Source organism: Porites lutea, chromosome 7 (assembly GCF_958299795.1).
Source record: "Porites lutea chromosome 7, jaPorLute2.1, whole genome shotgun sequence".
NCBI classification, from domain to species: domain Eukaryota; kingdom Metazoa; phylum Cnidaria; class Anthozoa; order Scleractinia; family Poritidae; genus Porites; species Porites lutea.
This window is the reverse complement of record NC_133207.1, coordinates 3,978,734-3,997,617: the sequence shown is the minus strand read 5'-3', so window position 1 is coordinate 3,997,617 and position 18,884 is coordinate 3,978,734. Positions and strand designations below refer to the sequence as shown.

Genomic DNA, 18,884 nt, shown 5'->3' with positions numbered 1-18,884 from the left:
TCTTCCAAAGCCGTCATGATTAAGCACTGTAATGCCATCACAACTAAAAATGAATTTAGTTTGTATCGCAAAAGCCGCGAAAATAGAGATGAAACAAAAAATGGATCGGAAAAATTAATAAAATCACCAAAAAACCGTCTCGCGGGAGCTTTGTCAAACAAACCTTTGGTTTATTTAACCTAACCTGGAAAAGGAGACGTCTGCACGCAGAATTCATTTCATACTACAACTGTACATGTAGTTGTGATTTCGGGAACGGACCTCGGGAGCCTCATTGCCGTAATATCTTCTACATTGCAGAAACTACAGCAGAATCGCCCTGCTCGCGTGCTAACTTTCCGTTCCAATTATGACTATACAGTACCAGTGAATTGTTTCGAAATTTAAAGGGGCGAAATTTATTTCCATCAGCGCGTAGTTAGCTAGTTAAGCAATAATAATTCACAGCACTGTAAATAACACGGTTCTAGAATATCTGACGGCCTCGCGTTTTGTTCGTCGCTGCATGTGATTTAATCGCTTATAACCTAACAGAAAATGCATGAATACAAACAAGCTCGCTGTTCCACAACCCCGCACTGAATTTTAAAAGAGAAGCCTTTCTTATAACGGAAGAGTGTTGTAGAACAGCTTGTCTCTGAAGGTGCGGCAATAATTTTTTGAAAGGAAAATTAAAAAACCTTAATTTAGATATATGTATCTTAACACAAGGCCTAAATGTGAAGCAGGCTTTTTATTGTTATATCGTTATTATTTTAGTTTTTATCTGGTTATATTTCTATACTTGAATGTAAATATACCTAAGAGAAATACCGTGTATTACCTTACCTTACCTCTGTGATGTGTGTAAATTTGTCTTTTGCTATGATTTTAGACAATACGACTTCTCCTGACTATCAATTGTGCGTCAAAACAATGTATCAAGCGCGCGATAAAGAAATTGTCTAAGTGCCACGGTGTAGCACTTTATGACAAAGTTTTAACTGGAAAACTTGTTGCCATCTGATGTACACCTGTATAGTTTATGTTTGTAAGCTCTACCTAAAATAATCACTGGGTTACACTGCACCCATGGGTGTGCCACCTAAAGTGCAGCCTATGTTTGTTAGCTCTACCTAAAGAATCACTGGGTTACACTGCACCCATGGGTGTGCCACCTAAAGTGCAGCCTATGTTTATTAGCTCTACCTAAAGAATCACTGGGTTACACTGCACCCATGGGTGTGCCACCTAAAGTGCAGCCTATGTTTGTTAGCTCTGCCTAAAGAATCACTGGGTTACACTGCACCCATGGGTGTGCCACCTAAAGTGCAGCCTATGTTTGTTAGCTCTGCCTAAAGAATCACTGGGTCACACCGCACCCATGGGTGTGCCACCTAAAGTGCAGCCTATGTTTGTTAGCTCTACCTAAAGAATCACTGGGTTACACTGCGCTCTGTGACGGACGTTTGCCTCGCGCTCTCTTCAGAGACAAAAAAGCTATAGTCTGTTTGGCCAAAAATCAAGCTTTGTTCCCCCTAAAAATTTGACACCATATTGGGCCCCCGAAAGACGTTAAAAGTTCCTCCACAATTCTTGGGTTGCACTTGACGTCACCAAAAATCAAACTAAGAAACTATCGATTCTTCTGAGTTTCTACTTTCACGAGGTATTACGGTACCTAAACACCTTTACATAAAAAAGTTTTTGGTTCGAAAGGGTTCTTCGTTTTGCGAGAGAGGACTCTTGAATTCCCAGGCTTTTGCGTGACGCGGCATTTAGATGGCGGCCGGGAAAGCTCTTACGTGGGTTAAAACATAACCGATTTTGGGAGATCTGGCAATGTAAACATTCCTTGTCTCAGAATAAATATTACTGTAATCTTTATGAGTTCCTCAAGCGAAGAATTCACGCATTAGTAGGAAAACTAGAAAACAGATGTTTCTGTTGGTATCCGGCGGCCATATTGGTGTTCCTGAAAGGGACACCAACATGGCGTTTCCATACAAAGCTTTATAAATTTAAGTAAACCGTTTTTCCCAATATCTGGGATTTGAAATATTTCACAGACCTGATTCTTGGCAAGGGTTTTTGTATATTTATCTTTTTGTATTTCCCAGATTCTAGTCCTTCTATATTGAATGGTTTGCATTTTTATTTTTCATTGCGTGACAGTGCAAGCCAAGAATAGAAGAGTGTTTTGCTAGAGGTTATAGAAACATTTGGCTTACATGAGTTTCAATATAAAGGTGCAAAAACTTATCAGCATAATTATAGCACACAAACATTGTCATCAAACTCCTGGCATGTAGCTAGCCTGCGTAGCTGGCGGTATTGTGTGGGTGCGAGATCAAAGTTTTGGCGGCGGAGCCGTGTTCCAAAAAAAGGGAGTAGGGACGAGGCGGTTGAAATACCGCCTGCCAGAAAACCCCGGTATTTTGAATACCTCCGCACACCAGTGTGCGGGGAAACGGATTGGTCGAGGGCCATACATATGTCAATCATGTTAGATGAGCCTTCGCGTATATTTCCCAATTTAGGGAGCAGATGGCGAACTGGAAAAGACGTACATGTAAAGTGATTGTGTTTTCCGCTTTAAAAAGAGCATAATTGATGACCAAATTGCCAAAATTGCGTCTTTAAACTTCACAGCGCTGGAATTGTCTTAATTTAGCCGTAAGAAACAAAAAAATTAAAACACTTTACAACTGCATCTGAGATCAAATCCTATCAGGAACACCTACTGAAGAATAAACCACCGGAAATGGTTACTCAGTATGCATGTAACAAACCAGCTTCATGACCTTTTAATGTTAAGCCTAGTGTTGCAAAAAAAGATTTACTCAGTCAAAGTTTAGAATGATACATGCACTGGGGTAGTGCTAGTAACCTTCGAGCGAGAGCCGAGAAAATAAAAAAAACGCTCTGTTCAAGCAAACTCACAAGGTCACGTTTCACATTGTCACGAGCTTAGGAGTCGTGTTTAGCCTGTCAACGCTTATTTCTAAACTGTCTCGCGCGAAAATAATCGGAAGTTTCAAATTGCAGGTTTCTCTTTGATTGGCTGATTTAATTGGGATCAGCTAACGTGACAAAAGTGGGCGGCATTCGAAAAATCATGGTTCTCTGGCAGGCGGTATTTCTCGCGGCTTCGCCGCTCGTGACGGCTCCGCCGTCAAATCTCACTTAGCCTGCGCGCAGACCCGTTAAACCTTGTGGACTATATCCACACTATATGCGATACGTGGGCCGGCTGCACCGCAGGCTAAATCTCACTCGACTATATTACAACGGCTCCGCCGCCAAATCTCACTCGACTACTACACAATACCGCCAGCTACGCAGGCTAGCATGTAGCCTGAATAAGCCAAGCAAATATAAATAAGGCATATAACCAGAAATATTCGTCAAATGGTCTCGTTAAGTAAATTATACTTCACTTTGCGAAAGAAATTTCTCTCTTGTATCCGTGTTACGCATCGAAAAAGCGAGGAGTCATCGCATGACATTAGGTAACAGAGGTAATACCCACGGTTTTCACGAATTCCAATTCCACGATTTTTCGCCGAGTAACAAATTTTAAACTTCAATTCTTACCTTACAGTTGTCGGTTCATTTACCTTATATTTGCCAACACTAGTAAACATGGACAAAACGATGAAATCCGGCACTCTTCTTTCAGAAGTAGCAAGCCGCATGAGGTAAAATCCACCGATATGCGCTGCATTCTCACCACAAATATAAACATTTGTCGTGGAGAAAATACGACGAGGAGGAAAAAATGCCAGATCTTCGCCTCGGCAATGTATTCTAGCTACCAAGCCGGCGTATCTCCAGAAGGTGGACTCGAAGTGGGACAAATCTTGTGATTTTTTCAGGAGCGCTTTGCGCGCAAACTAATTTATTCTGGCGCGAAATGAAGATTAAGAAAATGTATCTGAAATCTAATACACGACAAGAAAATTTTCGCACTTTCGAGGAGCGCGACATATTAAATGGGATTAAGTCGGATTAGCTGCCAGCGGAGAAAACATCCCTGCGTGGGATTGTACTTCCAGTAAAAAGCCTCTGTGTCCTCTCATGAGAATAGAGGCAATGCATGAAAGAAGCGTAAACGTTGAAACTTTCTCAACTTCTTTTTTAAGCTCAGCACTTTTTATCTGGCCTCTATTTTATTTACGTGATCACAATTTACGTGCGTTAACGAGCGTAGCCAAAAACGCGTCAGTGATAATTAACCTTAAGGGCAGAATTGGAGACGCAAAGTTCTGTAGCTTTCTGTTACGTATTAATCTTAACCATAGCATAATTTGTTATAATAATATGTGATCATTTCAGCCCTTATTTCATTAAAGCAGAAGAACTTTTGAGGGCTGTTTTGTTTTTTGTTGGGGAAAATTAAGAGAACCCACTTCAATTAAGTGCTCTGCTGTCCTTTTACAGCGCGATCGATGGAGCAAACTGTCCAATTACTCTGATTACTACTCTGTCCATTACAGGGTCTGTTACTGATGCTCAAATCAGGCCTGAATAGAGACATTATTATTGTTATGATTTTATGCATAATGCGTCGTTATGGGGGGTTGTAAGTAAGTCATTTCATATTAGTTTTTCTAATTACACCCGATATTTCATTTAAAAAGTCTCTATTATTATAAGGTTAATTGAATATTAAATCTATAATTGATTACCAAAACTGTCATTTCAAATACCCCATTTGTCTCTTTTGCTCAATTAACACAGGTGTATTTGTTACTCTGAGCTTAAACCGGGCCTCTAGATCTCTGGATTACGACTCGTTTATTATTCTCGTACAAGTTGTCTAAATCACATGCGTTGAGAGTGGTATGTGCGTTGACACAATAGAACTGCTTAGCTGTCCCGAAGAACTTTCTTTTATATCTAAGCCGTTATAGACGGAAGAAATTCCCTTGCCGACCTTGTTCCTTAATTAAGTCGATTCTTTAAAGCAAAACTAGACCTATAACCTTTTCTGGCTCTTTTAGTGAATACGAAGTAGAAAAAATAAGTGACAAACAGACTTGACCCTTTATACAGCACATGGGAACTAATCTCCTGTTTACAACACTTAACTGTTCAATAGACAAAGCACAGCTGGGAAGCTGTTTCAATATTTTGGTTTAACAAAAGCTGTTCACTCAGAAACTTAAATTTTAACGACATTATTCTTAAAATTGCTAATCTATAAAAAGACTTTATGGTAAGCACGTTCGAGGTTACGAAATTTACAATGTAAAATATACAGGTCGACATAGTTGAAAGTTCGTCTAGAAAAGTCCAGTACTTGCTTTATTAGCTGTTACGTAGATTAATTCAGGGTTCAATTATGTTAAGTAAAACTTTTACAAGTATAATTTACAAGTGCGTGTAGCTATTGTTTTAAAGGCTTTAGAGCAATGGCTACACTTGTAAATTACACTTGTGAAAGTTCTAGTAAATTGACCTCAGGCAATATCCATCCAGTGGGTGTGTTAACCTCTAAGTGCTACATATCAAGTGAATCAGTTATTATTATTATAACTATCATTATGATCATTATTATTAAAATTATTATCACTATTAATATTATTACTAGTATTATTATTATTAATTATGATTAGAAATAAAACGCACACTGCGGTGACAAACGTGAGGCTAAACAAGTGCATAGCTAAATTAGAATTTCATTCACTGACTTAAAGGTTTCGTATAACATACATCTTCAGAAGTAACCGTAAGCTTAAAATTTTGAAATATATAATAACGGGAAGTTGAGTAGCTAAAGACAAAAAGCATGTATCATTTGATTATGATTAATTAATTAATCAAGATCGTGAAAATATCGTCGATAAATCTTAGCCATACGTGTGGTAGGATTCGGCGAGTTAAGGAGGGCGTCCTGTTCGAATTTACCGAGAGGTAAATTTGCGTAAGAGGGTGCCATTTTGGTCGCTGTAGCCGCCGCGTTTTTGAAGGTAGTGTTTTGACTAGTCTTGGAAAGGATTCCTTACTTAAGTCGAATCTTCAAAGCACAACTAGAAATATAACGTTGGTCTGGCTCTACAACTGAATAGGAAGACTTGAAGACCCCGAAAACAGCAGATAAAAACTTATCTCCCGTTTACAAAATAGACAAAGCACAGCTAGGAAGCTGTCTTAATATTTTGGTTTAACAAACGTTGTTGACTCTGAGCTTTTATTCTCGATGACATTATTCTTACATGTAGTAAGCATAAGTGTGTAGCACGGTCAAGGTTACGAGATTTACACCGATAAACTACACAAGTCGACATATATATAGTTCAAAGAGGGCATGCGTCTAAAGCAGTCCAGTCTTTCTTTACAGTAAAAGTTCCCATGTAAAATCAGGCAATATCCATCTAGTGGGCCTTTTAACCTGTAAGAGCTAGATATCAAGATAATTTACTTTTCATCATTATTTAAATTTATTTTGTAAGGCTTGCCTTTTAATAGTTTCCAGCTTCATTAGCTTGGAAAAAAAACTGAAAAACTAAATAGTTTTTAATAACCTGATAACCTTTCTTGACTACCGTCCTGTTATATTAATGTAATTTGATTTCGCCCAAGCGTCCCTTCGTTTGTTCTATTATTTTCTCATCTGTCTGATCATTTATTTTAGAGCGGTTTTCACTTGACTGTCGAAAGTAATTGAGGAATTGGTTTGGTTTTGGTTTTACTACGTCCTTTGGTTGGCTAGTGTATTTACTTTGGTTTTGGTTTTACGACAGTCAAGTGAAAACCGCTCTATCTTGGTTACGCAATTTTGCTCATTTAAGGATATCGTATCCGTCTTTCGCATTAATACACTTTTTTAACCTTTTTAGTAGTCTTTTATTTGGGAACATTTCGAAACCATATTGAAATCTTGTTCCCTGAGGTCAAAGCTGCCCACCTGTACATGTGATGTCATCAACAAAAATGACGCAATTTACTCAAGGAAAGTGGTTTTTTTTCTTAGCAAGGAACTGTACGCTTGAATATTATGGCATACTAAGGACTGTGAAGACTATGACCTCGGATTAGTGACTTGGCCATTCAAACAAGGATGATTAATTTTAACGAAACAACTTTGACGAGGAATAGAATTTTAGTAGAATTGCCTAGAATATCTTTATTAACTAAATTTAATGAGAAAGTGGTTGTCACGGAAATATAAATCAACGTAAACAAACAACTGAGACAGGAAATCAATAAATTTTTGAGTTTCGTTGAGTCGATCCTCCTGTAGGCCTAGCTGCAAGTGATCTGTTCGAGGAGCTTAAAACTACGAATAACCTCGCGAAGCTCGGGGAGCGTGGCCCTTAAAATGTCAGAGATGGGAGAGGGGAGAGAAATTAAGTAAATTGTGTAACCTGGGGGAGGAGGGCGGGTTTCAAAATTGGCTCTGAAATTGGAAGGTGAGACATGCTACATGTCGTTCCGGTTGGAGCAAATTCGAACCCAGTCCTCTGGGTTTAAAAATGGAAAGGGTGAGATCTGGTACTGGTGAGTATTAGCAAGCACCTGCTCTGTAGTTAATGAGAAGTTCATTGCGTAAAACGTAAGGAGTTCACTTGTCCAGTATCAAATAGTAAAATAACAATGACAGTCCCTGACAATGATGTCAAAAAAATCATTTATATGTCAAAAAGACTGAAGTAACTAAAGAATTGTAAGTGAAGAAAGTACAATGCAAATAAGGAAAAGTTTTGGCGATGTGTTAGCCACAACTATTAACAAGTTAATTATAACCGTGTTTTATTGTTGAACACGCTTCCACATAACGAGCCGTATCGTCTTAGCAACCAAAACAATCTTGGTTATACAGCTGAGATCGCTGACTTTTTCTACCCAGTAGCTCGCAACATACATATTTCATTAATCTCTAATCTTATTTCGCAACTAATATAATGGAGACGTCAATTTTCAAACAATCATGTCATCATCCTACAGCGTGTAAACCAGTTGTAATTAAAAGACCGGTATCCAAGCGGTGAGACAAGAAACTCGCTTGGTGAGCGTTTGTTACGGCTAAAAATTATAATCAGTGTAATAAAAAAAGAACATTAAAAGCCTGCGTATTTAGTCCATCCAATTTAAAATACTAACACAGGCAGAGACGCTACCGACCGCGAATTTAACGGCCTCTGAGCTATTGTTAACAAACAATATCACCCGATTTCATTGGTGCTTTTGACGGTTTCAGCTCGGTGCTGTGTGTTTGACATTGATTACGACACAAAGAAAGGCTAGCCGTCAACTATTTGGGGAAAATCATAAAAACAAATAAATTCGGCGTAATTATACAACTTATCTTTCAGGTGTACCCAACGGCCTTTTTTCGCAAAATTGATTTTACAATGTTGTAAACGCTTGCAGAGTGCTTTAACGTCAACCTATGTTAATTTTTAACTTTCCTGGAAAAACGACAGCCGCTCTTCACAGCTCGCTAGCAAGACTTTCAGGAAATAAAAATCCCAGCCAGCAATCATGTGCGATGGTTTTTGGCCAGCAAGCAGGGTTAAAAATACGAAAAAATACACAATACCAGCCAGTGTGGAAAGGAACTTTGGATTTGCCTACTAGCGGCAGCAGAAGCAAGTTACTAGCCTGTGAACAGGCCTTTGGTCGAGCGAGGTGGGGAGAGGGAAAAGCTCCCCCTTTCCCTTCTCTTTCCTCGCTATTTTTCCCCAAACAGAGAGCCTGCTCACAGGCTAGCAAGTTACGAGCCAGCCAGCGACGTTTCATTGAATAAATTGCCAATACAGACATAAATTAGGCAAGATCTGTGTTTCGTCATATTTACTTTAAAAGGATAGATACATCCTTATCGTCAACATTGCATGTCACGCTACAATAACTCCGCAAAAGGTTTACACCAGAACAGATGAAAATTTACGACATAGCTTTCTGGTGAGTATTTCTCATTATGTAGATATAATAATTAAAAGAAAGTTTCGTGTGAACAGACTTTCCTGCGGCTGAAAAATACGAGCCCACAACAACGTAACGTTTGCGGTTTTCAACTCGACTTTCAACGTGGAGGGGATGGTTTTGTCTTTCGTCAGTTTCGTTAAGGCTTTAGGCTTTTAAGCTTTAACGAAAGAAGAGAACACGGATATTTCTGTTGCTGTACAAAAGCAATGCTGCCCACGATTTCAAATATGCTATGGCAACAGTTTATAACGTGTTGTTGTAGCAAGTTTCTCTGCACTAGTAAAAAACTGAACTTGTTAATGAGGAGTTAATGACTTAATGACAACAATAAGCTAGTATTTACATTTCATAAGACAAGCATACAGACAACAGAAACTAAAAGATATGTAACTGAAGGGAGTTGAAGTAGCTAACAGTTTTCCAAAAAGCCCACTCCCAAAATTGAAATCTCTAATTTTATTTGACAAGGCAATTGACTAAGTTATAGGTAGTGAGTATGAAACAAGCAATCAGGCAGAGACAAGACTAGCAATCACATAACTTGGCTTATCTCTAAAGAGATGTTTTGTACTGAAATATACTGAACTTGTATAGAAATCCGGCACAGAAGACCTGAATTTGCAATCTATCCTAGTAAAGGAACTCAAACAAAATCTTGGTGCCTTAAACTTTTATTCGTTATCGTCTCAAATGAAAATGACTAGCCCTCAGTTAGGAGATACGGTCGCTTGGAAACTTGACCGACTTGGATTTCAAGGCCGTTTCTGTTTCTTTCTTTTTTACTTGAGCTTTCAGTGCAGCCTAATAAAAGAATGGATAAATTAATTAATTAACAATTAAGATAAAGAAATTAAAAAATACATAAGAGTTTAAAGTACTTTAAAGGTTCGTGTAGATTTTAGGGGTAAATTTTTATCCAAAGCTAAAAGCGGAGCTTCTATTAAATACATTCCGTTAACCGAGTTGAAACTTGCAAACACAAGTTACAAGTCTACTTAACTTCTGACATTTACAGTCGGCTTTGCCGCGATTAAATTAAGGCGGATTTAGGCAAACCTGAAAGGGAAGCGCCCATACGAAAATAAGTTAAGTTACTAAAACGTAATTACAAAGTTCCCTCTCTGTTACTTAAATGAGCTCGTTAATTTTTTGAAATTCTTATGCATTATTAACCGCTAGCTCATCAGCCGACTGAAAAACAAGTTGCGCCAAAATTACTGCATTTATCATAACTGTCGGTAATATTTTCTTGTATGATTTGCTTTTGGCGGCCGTGATATCCGTAAATCTTATTGTTATTGGTCAAGGATACTAAAGGCGAGTTATTATTGTTTCACCAAGAGGCAAAAAGGTTCCAGAAGGAGTGGACATGCTGGCATTCTACATACAGATGCTCTATGCGCGTACGGTCTTCTTAAATTCACACACATTGCAGGTCACTGTCAGTAATCTTGGACTGGGTAGCACTTTCGCAATTCTAGCTGCGATTGACTTAATGGCAACTTTATAGTCTGTGTTCAGAAGCGAGATAGGCCTCCAATCATCCAAAAGAGTCCTGTTTTTGTCCTTCTTTGGAATTAGAGTGATGATATCTCTCTTTTGAGAAATTAACATTTCTCCCTTCTCAAAAGCATAATTAAAGCTGTCAACTAATTCTTGCCCTAATAACTCCCAAAAAGAAAGATAAAATTCCGCAGTTAAGCCATCCGTACCAGGAGACTTGCCTTTGGAAAAACTTTTAAGTGAGGCATACATTCTTCTTTTGTTAAAAGACCGTCGCAGCTGTCAGCTTGATGTGGAGACAGTTTTGGAAGGGTTGAACTGTCGAAAAACACGTCAAAACGAGGATCATTTTGGGTTTGTATGAGAAGTGTAGAGCCTTTTATAGTATCTGTGCTCTTCATTTAAGATTTCACAGAGGAAGTTAAAGTGCAATTTTCAACTCTTACTTTTGTGATGTACTTATTGGAATGATTTCGTTTCTCGAGATTGAACATAGGCGTAAATAGATTCATGTCCTTGGCTTAAAGAACGAAGGATATTAACCCATGCAATATGCTTTTCTTGTTTAGGCGCAAATTATACGTGGAGTGAACGAAATCAATTCACTAGCACCTCGAGAGAGACTAGAAACACTGAGAACAAAGAAATCGCTTAAATTACATTAAGATAGCCTCCGAGCAAGCTCTCCGGGGAGCTCTGGCGGCGGGACGGGAAAAGGAAGGGGAGCTTGCAACTACGTCTCTGGAATTTGAGTTTCACCTCCAATTCCCCTGTGGCACCCCGTCAACTGAACTGTCAGATTTCCGCCAATCAGCCCGAAGCGGGAAGGAGCGCGAATATAAACAAACATTGAAAAACTCGTGTCAAGGGTAATGACGTCATTATTTAATTAATATGTTATCTCCGTCAATGAGCATTTCGCATCAACTTTATCTAATAGGCCACTTACGAGTTCTAAAAACCCTCACTTTCAAAGGCTGAGCACTTAACTTCGTTTTGATACAGAGGCCCAGGGGAACAAGGAAATGGCTTATTCCAGAGACGTGTAGTTGCAAGCTCTCCTTCCTTTTCCCGCCCCGCCGCCAGAGCGCCCCGGAGAGCTTGCTCGCAAGCTAGTATTACGATTAGGGAAAAACAAAATGAAGCAATCAAACCACCATGAAATTATGGTACGGCTTTTACCGGGATACTGTTAATAACAGACTTTTGTTTGCGGCTAAGCTGATATTACGTAATGGGTTAACGTAAGTGACCTTCACACTGAGCTTGCAGTGCCTATCATAGCTATACTCCGTTGACAACAGACACTCAGTCCTACTACTATTACAAATTATGAGTAGTCTGCCATTGAAAGAAAGATCAGAGTCTCAAAACTCTATTCGAAATTTGTGCGCGTTGCATAGGTAATAATTCCGCGGCCATATTTAAAGCGGTAGCATTTATATTCGAGGGTTGATTTACCATAATCAGTTAATTTTTTTAGCCGGTTTTTCCCTTTGAAGTCCAAAGTCCAAGCCTCGTTCGTATTGAGTGGCTTTATGCAAAGAATAGGTTAATAGCTTCCCTTAAAGCCCTTCTCCCATTATAGTCAAGTCTCCGATCTTTTTTCCCAAACATTCTCTTGGGTATTTAATGCTGTTAATGCGAAACTATAAACTAACAGACTGTCACTGACAACCGCGCATCAGACAGTATTTTCCAAATTTGGAAGGCAATTCTTACAAGTTACATGTAGTAAAAGGAACCAAGCTTAAATATTAGTGTGTGTGGGTGTGTGTGTATAGAAAACGTTAACACTGAAACAAGCCTGACTGTTGACAGCTAACCTCTTGAAGGCTTGGAAACTACATGGATAGTTGGGACGGATAAAGTTCTATTTTTAATGATAAAAGTTGAGTGCGCTCCAAGAGGCGACTCTCATGTTTTCACTTATATAAGTATAGGCGGAAACATATAAATTACACATTAATTCAGTTTACCTGCCGAAATGTTGATTCAGTGTTGTTGGAAACAGGTGTCAAGCGTAAGTCCTGGTAAGTAGCAAAACTACCAAAAGGAGAAATGGTATTAGTTAGTCTGAATACATACCCGGAGAAGAGAGGCGAAATCCCTCACGGCTTTTTCAACTTTGAGATTATATTTCCGGCCTCGTCTTTTGTGGTGGTGTTTTTTCTTTCCTGGGCGATATACGAACCCTTCAGCGTGGTCCAACAGAAAACAGCTTAAAATCAGCCATAAGGCAATAACGATAAAGAGACTTCGCGAATGCATGGTTTTTCGTTCCCAGCCAGCGGTCACTACGAGTGATATTTCAGATATTTGGCAGAAAGGTCACTTGTTGGGACGTCAATGATAATGCAATCAAGCCTCTGTGTACAAAGAGAATAAAGTCCGTAGTAACGTCTTCAGAATTATTTATTTCCGTTTTACAAGTGAACTTTGCAGGTCTTGATGAAGACTGCATACAATAATTGCTTCACATAGGGTATTTAGCCTACGGTAAAACGCACCCACGAACTGAATCGGATTATCACATGCGAAATGGAATGCATAAAACTTTAGAGAATGATAGAATTGAAAGAAGATGTATTTTAAAAATCATTTCGCTTACCTCTTACCTGAAAGGGGATCAAATCCTTATATTGCAAGTGGATACTTTAACGGGCAAAAAGTAGCAAAGCTAAAAAGTCGATGTCTGATAGATGACAGAGACCACATGTTGTTCCCATTTTATAATAAAACAAATGCAAATTGCTTTCTAATAAATCATGGATTTAGACCGTATACTAATGGGGGTTTAGTCATACGATTGATCAAACAAAATTGCTTAAAGGGACAGGTTCAAGGTTCAGCGCATGCTCTTTTAACAAAATGCTATTTTTCTGCGGGAACATGTTCTATCATCTATGCAAGTAATATGATCATGTCATAATGTTGTCAAAGAACCAATCTGCACACTCCTTTGGCAGTCACTTGCACTTTATCAACTTAAATATTTGCACATGGCTGTAAATTAATCAACCGTGGAATAAAACCGTCGGGTCAACAATAAATTCAACGTTGGTAGTGTTGGCATAATCCGCTAATTTTTTCTGCGATTTTAGTACTCCTCCATCCTACCTCAGATTCCTCTGAAATACACTTCTACTTTGAAATACACTCTGAGATCACTTACATAGATGTGAGTGGGATTATTAACCGATAGAATTAATAACAAATTTAAAAAAAGTAATTTAATTCATGAGTATGCGCTTAACCGTGAACCTGTCCCTTTAATCATGTCCAAGCGGAAGAGGATAGAATTGGACGCACGAGCTTCTGATGCAAGTTCGTCATGCACATATCATGATTTGTGATAACAGTATGTGCTAATTTCAACCCTTTTGCTGGGAAAAATTAAGAGAACCCACTTCAATTAAGTTTGAATTAAGCGCCCTGTCCTTTTGGTGCCCAATGTCCAATTACTATATGGACATCACGTGCTCTGTCCATCAGAAACTCGGGGCTGCTGATAGACAATCAGAATTTGAGATATTATACTACTACATGAGAAATTTCTGCAAGTTGATTGCCTTAGAGCGGTGGTATTTCAGCTTGATTTGAAATACCTACATGTCAAAATTACAAAACCTTTGCGGGTAGTAGTATAAACAAATAATAGCATGATTTGTACATGATATTTGGCATAAACAACACTCGTGGTATTTCAAAATTGTCTCAAATTTCACTCGCCTAACGGCTTGTGAAATTACGTATAACAATTTGGAAATATTGCTCGTGGTATTTATGCCAAATATCACTATAAATCATGCTATTACCTATACTTAATAAATGTCTATGGGGGGTGGTAGGTAAATCATTTCACATGATTCTCTATTGTTATGAACCATTTAATTCATTGTTGATTATCGAAACTACCTTTTTTACTGCTCTGTTTGCTTCTTTTGCTCAATTAATACAGGAGTATTTGTTATTCTGTGCATTAACGGGGGCTCTAGATCTTTAGTTACAAGTTCCCTAAAGTTAACAAGCGTTGCCAGTAGTATTTGCTCTAACTTAAGAGAACATCTAAGCTGTTCCCACGAACTTTTTTTTATGGGTGTGGTTGACCGAAGGAACCCCGGTCTAGACAGACGTTGCCCCTTAATTAAGTCAATTGTTCAAAGCAAAACTAGAACTATAATATTTGCCTGGCTCTAAAATTGAGTACGAAGTAAAAAAGAAAGTAAGTGACAAACAGACTTTAACACCCTATATACAGCAGATGTTTTCAACACTTAATTGTATAACATACAAAGCACAGTTGGATACCTGCTATAATATTTTGGTTTAAGAAGGAATGTTAACTCAGAAACTGTGCTAAACATTATTCAATAGCGATAATCTATCGATAATCTAGCGATAATCTAAAATTAAGAGAACCCACTTCAATTAAGTTTGAATTAAGTGCCTTGCCCTATTGGTGAGCACTGTCCACATAGCTGTGTCCAATTACTATGTGGACATCACGTGCTCTGTCCATCAGAAACACGGGGCTGCTGATAGACAATCAGAATTTGAGATATTAGACTACTACATGAGAAATTTCTGCAAGTTGATTGCCTTAGAGCGGTGGTATTTCAGCTTGATTTGAAATACCTACATGTCAAAATTACAAAACCTTTGCGGGAAGTAGTATAAACAAATAATAGCCTTCCTTTTCCCGCCCCGCCGCCAGAGCGCCCCGGAGAGCTTGCTCGCAAGCTAGTATTACGATTAGGGAAAAACACAATGAAGCAATCAAACCACCATGAAATTATGGTACGGCTTTTACCGGGATACTGTTAATAACAGACTTTTGTTTGCGGCTAAGCTGATATTACGTAATGGGTTAACGTAAGTGACCATCACACTGAGCTTGCAGTGCCTATCATAGCTATACTCCGTTGACAACAGACACTCAGTCCTACTACTATTACAAATTATGAGTAGTCTGCCATTGAAAGAAAGATCAGAGTCTCAAAACTCTATTCGAAATTTGTGCGCGTTGCATAGGTAATAATTCCGCGGCCATATTTAAAGCGGTAGCATTTATATTCGAGGGTTGATTTACCATAATCAGTTAATTTTTTTAGCCGGTTTTTCTTTTTGAAGTCCAAAGTCCAAGCCTCGTTCGTATTGAGTGGCTTTATGCAAAGAATAGGTTAATAGCTTCCCTTAAAGCCCTTCTCCCATTATAGTCAAGTCTCCGATCTTTTTTCCCAAACATTCTCTTGGGTATTTTAATGCTGTTAATGCGAAACTATAAACTAACAGACTGTCACTGACAACCGCGCATCAGACAGTATTTTCCAAATTTGGAAGGCAATTCTTACAAGTTACATGTAGTAAAAGGAACCAAGCTTAAATATTAGTGTGTGTGGGTGTGTGTGTATAGAAAACGTTAACACTGAAACAAACCTGACTGTTGACAGCTAACCTCTTGAAGGCTTGGAAACTACATGGATAGTTGGGACGGATAAAGTTTTATTTTTAATGATAAAAGTTGAGTGCGCTCCAAGAGGCGACTCTCATGTTTTCACTTATATAAGTATAGGCGGAAACATATAAATTACACATTAATTCAGTTTACCTGCGGAAATGTTGATTCAGTGTTGTTGGAAATAGGTGTCAAGCGTAAGTCCTGGTAAGTAGCAAAACTACCAAAAGGAGAAATGGTATTAGTTAGTCTGAATACATACCCGGAGAAGAGAGGCGAAATCCCTCACGGCTTTTTCAACTTTGAGATTATATTTCCGGCCTCGTCTTTTGTGGTGGTGTTTTTTCTTTCCTGGGCAATATACGAACCCTTCAGCGTGGTCCAACAGAAAACAGCTTAAAATCAACCATAAGGCAATAACGATAAAGAGACTTCGCGAATGCATGGTTTTTCGTTCCCAGCCAGCGGTCACTACGAGTGATATTTCAGATATTTGGCAGAAAGGTCACTCGTTGGGACGTCAATGATAATGCAATCAAGCCTCTGTGTACAAAGAGAATAAAGTCCGTAGTAACGTCTTCAGAATTATTTATTTCCGTTTTACAAGTGAACTTTGCAGGTCTTGATGAAGACTGCATACAATAATTGCTTCACATAGGGTATTTAGCCTACGGTAAAACGCACCCACGAACTGAATCGGATTATCACATGCGAAATGGAATGCATAAAACTTTAGAGAATGATAGAATTGAAAGAAGATGTATTTTAAAAATCATTTCGCTTACCTCTTACCTGAAAGGGGATCAAATCCTTATATTGCAAGTGGATACTTTAACGGGCAAAAAGTAGCAAAGCTAAAAAATCGATGTCTGATAGATGACAGAGACCACATGTTGTTCCCATTTTATAATAAAACAAATGCAAATTGCTTTCTAATAAATCATGGATTTAGACTGTATACTAATGGGGGTTTAGTCATACGATTGATCAAACAAAATTGCTTAAAGGGACAGGTTCACGGTTCAGCGCATGCTCTTTTAACAAAATGCTATTTTTCTACGGGAACATGTTCTATCATCTATGCAAGTAATATGATCATGTCATAATGTTGTCAAAGAACCAATCTGCACACTCCTTTGGCGGTCACTTGCACTTTATCAACTTAAATATTTGCACATGGCTGTAAATTAATCAACCGTGGAATAAAACCGTCGGGTCAACAATAAATTCAACGTTGGTAGTGTTGGCATAATCCGCTAATTTTTTCTGCGATTTTAGTACTCCTCCATCCTACCTCAGATTCCTCTGAAATACACTTCTACTTTGAAATACACTCTGAGATCACTTACATAGATGTGAGTGGGATTATTAACCGATAGAATTAATAACAAATTTAAAAAAAGTAATTTAATTCATGAGTATGCGCTTAACCGTGAACCTGTCCCTTTAATCATGTCCAAGCGGAAGAGGATAGAATTGGACGCACGAGCTTCTGATGCAAGTTCGTCATGCACATATCATGATTTGTGATAACAGTATGTGATAATTTCAACCCTTTTGCTGGGAAAAATTAAGAGAACCCACTTCAATTAAGTTTGAATTAAGTGCCCTGTCCTTTTGGTGCCCAATGTCCAATTACTATATGGACATCACGTGCTCTGTCCATCAGACACTCGGGGCCGCTGATAGACAATCAGAATTTGAGATATTATACTACTACATGAGAAATTTCTGCAAGTTGATTGCCTTAGAGCATTGGTATTTCAGCTTGATTTGAAATACCTACATGTCAAAATTACAAAACCTTTGCGGGTAGTAGTATAAACAAATAATAGCATGATTTGTACGTGATATTTGGCATAAATACCACTCGTGGTATTTCAAAATTGTCTCAAATTTCACTCGCCTAACGGCTTGTGAAATTATTTACAACAATTTCGAAGTATCACTCGTAGTATTTATGCCAAATAACACTACAAATGATGCTATTACCTATACTTAATAAATATCAATGGGGGGTGGTAGGTAAATCATTCCCTGTGATTGTCTATTGTTATGAACCATTTAATTCATTACCATTTAATTCATTGCTCAAAGCAAAACTAGAACTATAATATTTGCCTGGCTCTTAGATTGAGTACGAAGTAGACAAGAAAATGAGTGACAAACAGACTTAAACACTCTATATACAGCAGATGCTTTCAACACTTAACTGTATAACATGCAAAGCACAGCTGGACACCTGCTATAATATTTTGTTTTAAGAAGGAATGTTGACTCAGAAACTGTTCTAAACATTATTCAATAGCGATAATCTATTAAAACTCTATGGATAGCGCAGTCAAGGTTGCGAAGTTTACAATGCAATATACACCGGGCGACAAAGGGCTTCTAGAACACTCCAGTGCGGCTTGCTTTACAGTGGAAGCAGGCAATATCCATCTATATACTGGGCATATTCACATGTAAGAGCCAGATATCAGTGAATTAAATTTTTTAATGTTATTCAAAATCATTTTGTAAGGCTTGCCTTTTTATGGCTTCCAACTTTATTATCAGTTTGAGAAAGTGGTAAACAATGAGAACAAACCGCTTTTTGAACATTGAACGTTTTTTTTCCTTTCATGACATATTCTATACCCTGGGTACTAGAATAGAATTTTAGTAGAATTGCCTAGGATATCTTTAAGTAGTTAGAAAGTGGTTGTCATGGGCAGGAAAATCAACGTAAACAAACGATTGAGGCAGGAAGTCGTGTCCTGATAAATTGAAGTGAAAGTCACTAAATTTATGAGTTTCGTTGAGTCGACCCACCTCTAGGCCTAGCAAGTCGTCTGCTCAATATGCTTATAACTATAAATACATGTATCGCAGAACCTCGAGGGGCTCAGGGAGCGTAGCCCTTAAGATGTCAGAGATGGGAGAGGAGAGAGAGAAGTGAAGTAAATTAGTGTAACCTTGGGGAGGGGGCTGGTTTCAACATTGGCTCTGAAATGTCGTTCCGGTT

At 38.3% G+C, this 18,884-nt stretch overlaps 1 long non-coding RNA gene across 2 annotated transcripts in view; it reads right to left on the bottom strand.

Annotated features, from left to right (window-relative positions):
• Positions 1-13,145, bottom strand: part of LOC140944126 (uncharacterized) — an 18,082-nt gene extending 4,937 nt beyond the window's left edge. Inside the window, exons 1-2 of one of the 2 annotated variants that reach the window (XR_012166669.1) lie at positions 13,031-13,145; positions 12,508-12,788 (exon numbers count right to left, since the gene is read on the bottom strand). This is a non-coding gene — a long non-coding RNA (uncharacterized lncRNA). The remainder of the gene's footprint in view (positions 1-12,507; positions 12,789-13,030) is intronic. The other variant, XR_012166668.1, reaches the window with a different exon arrangement.
• Positions 13,146-18,884: the final 5,739 nt, after the last annotated feature.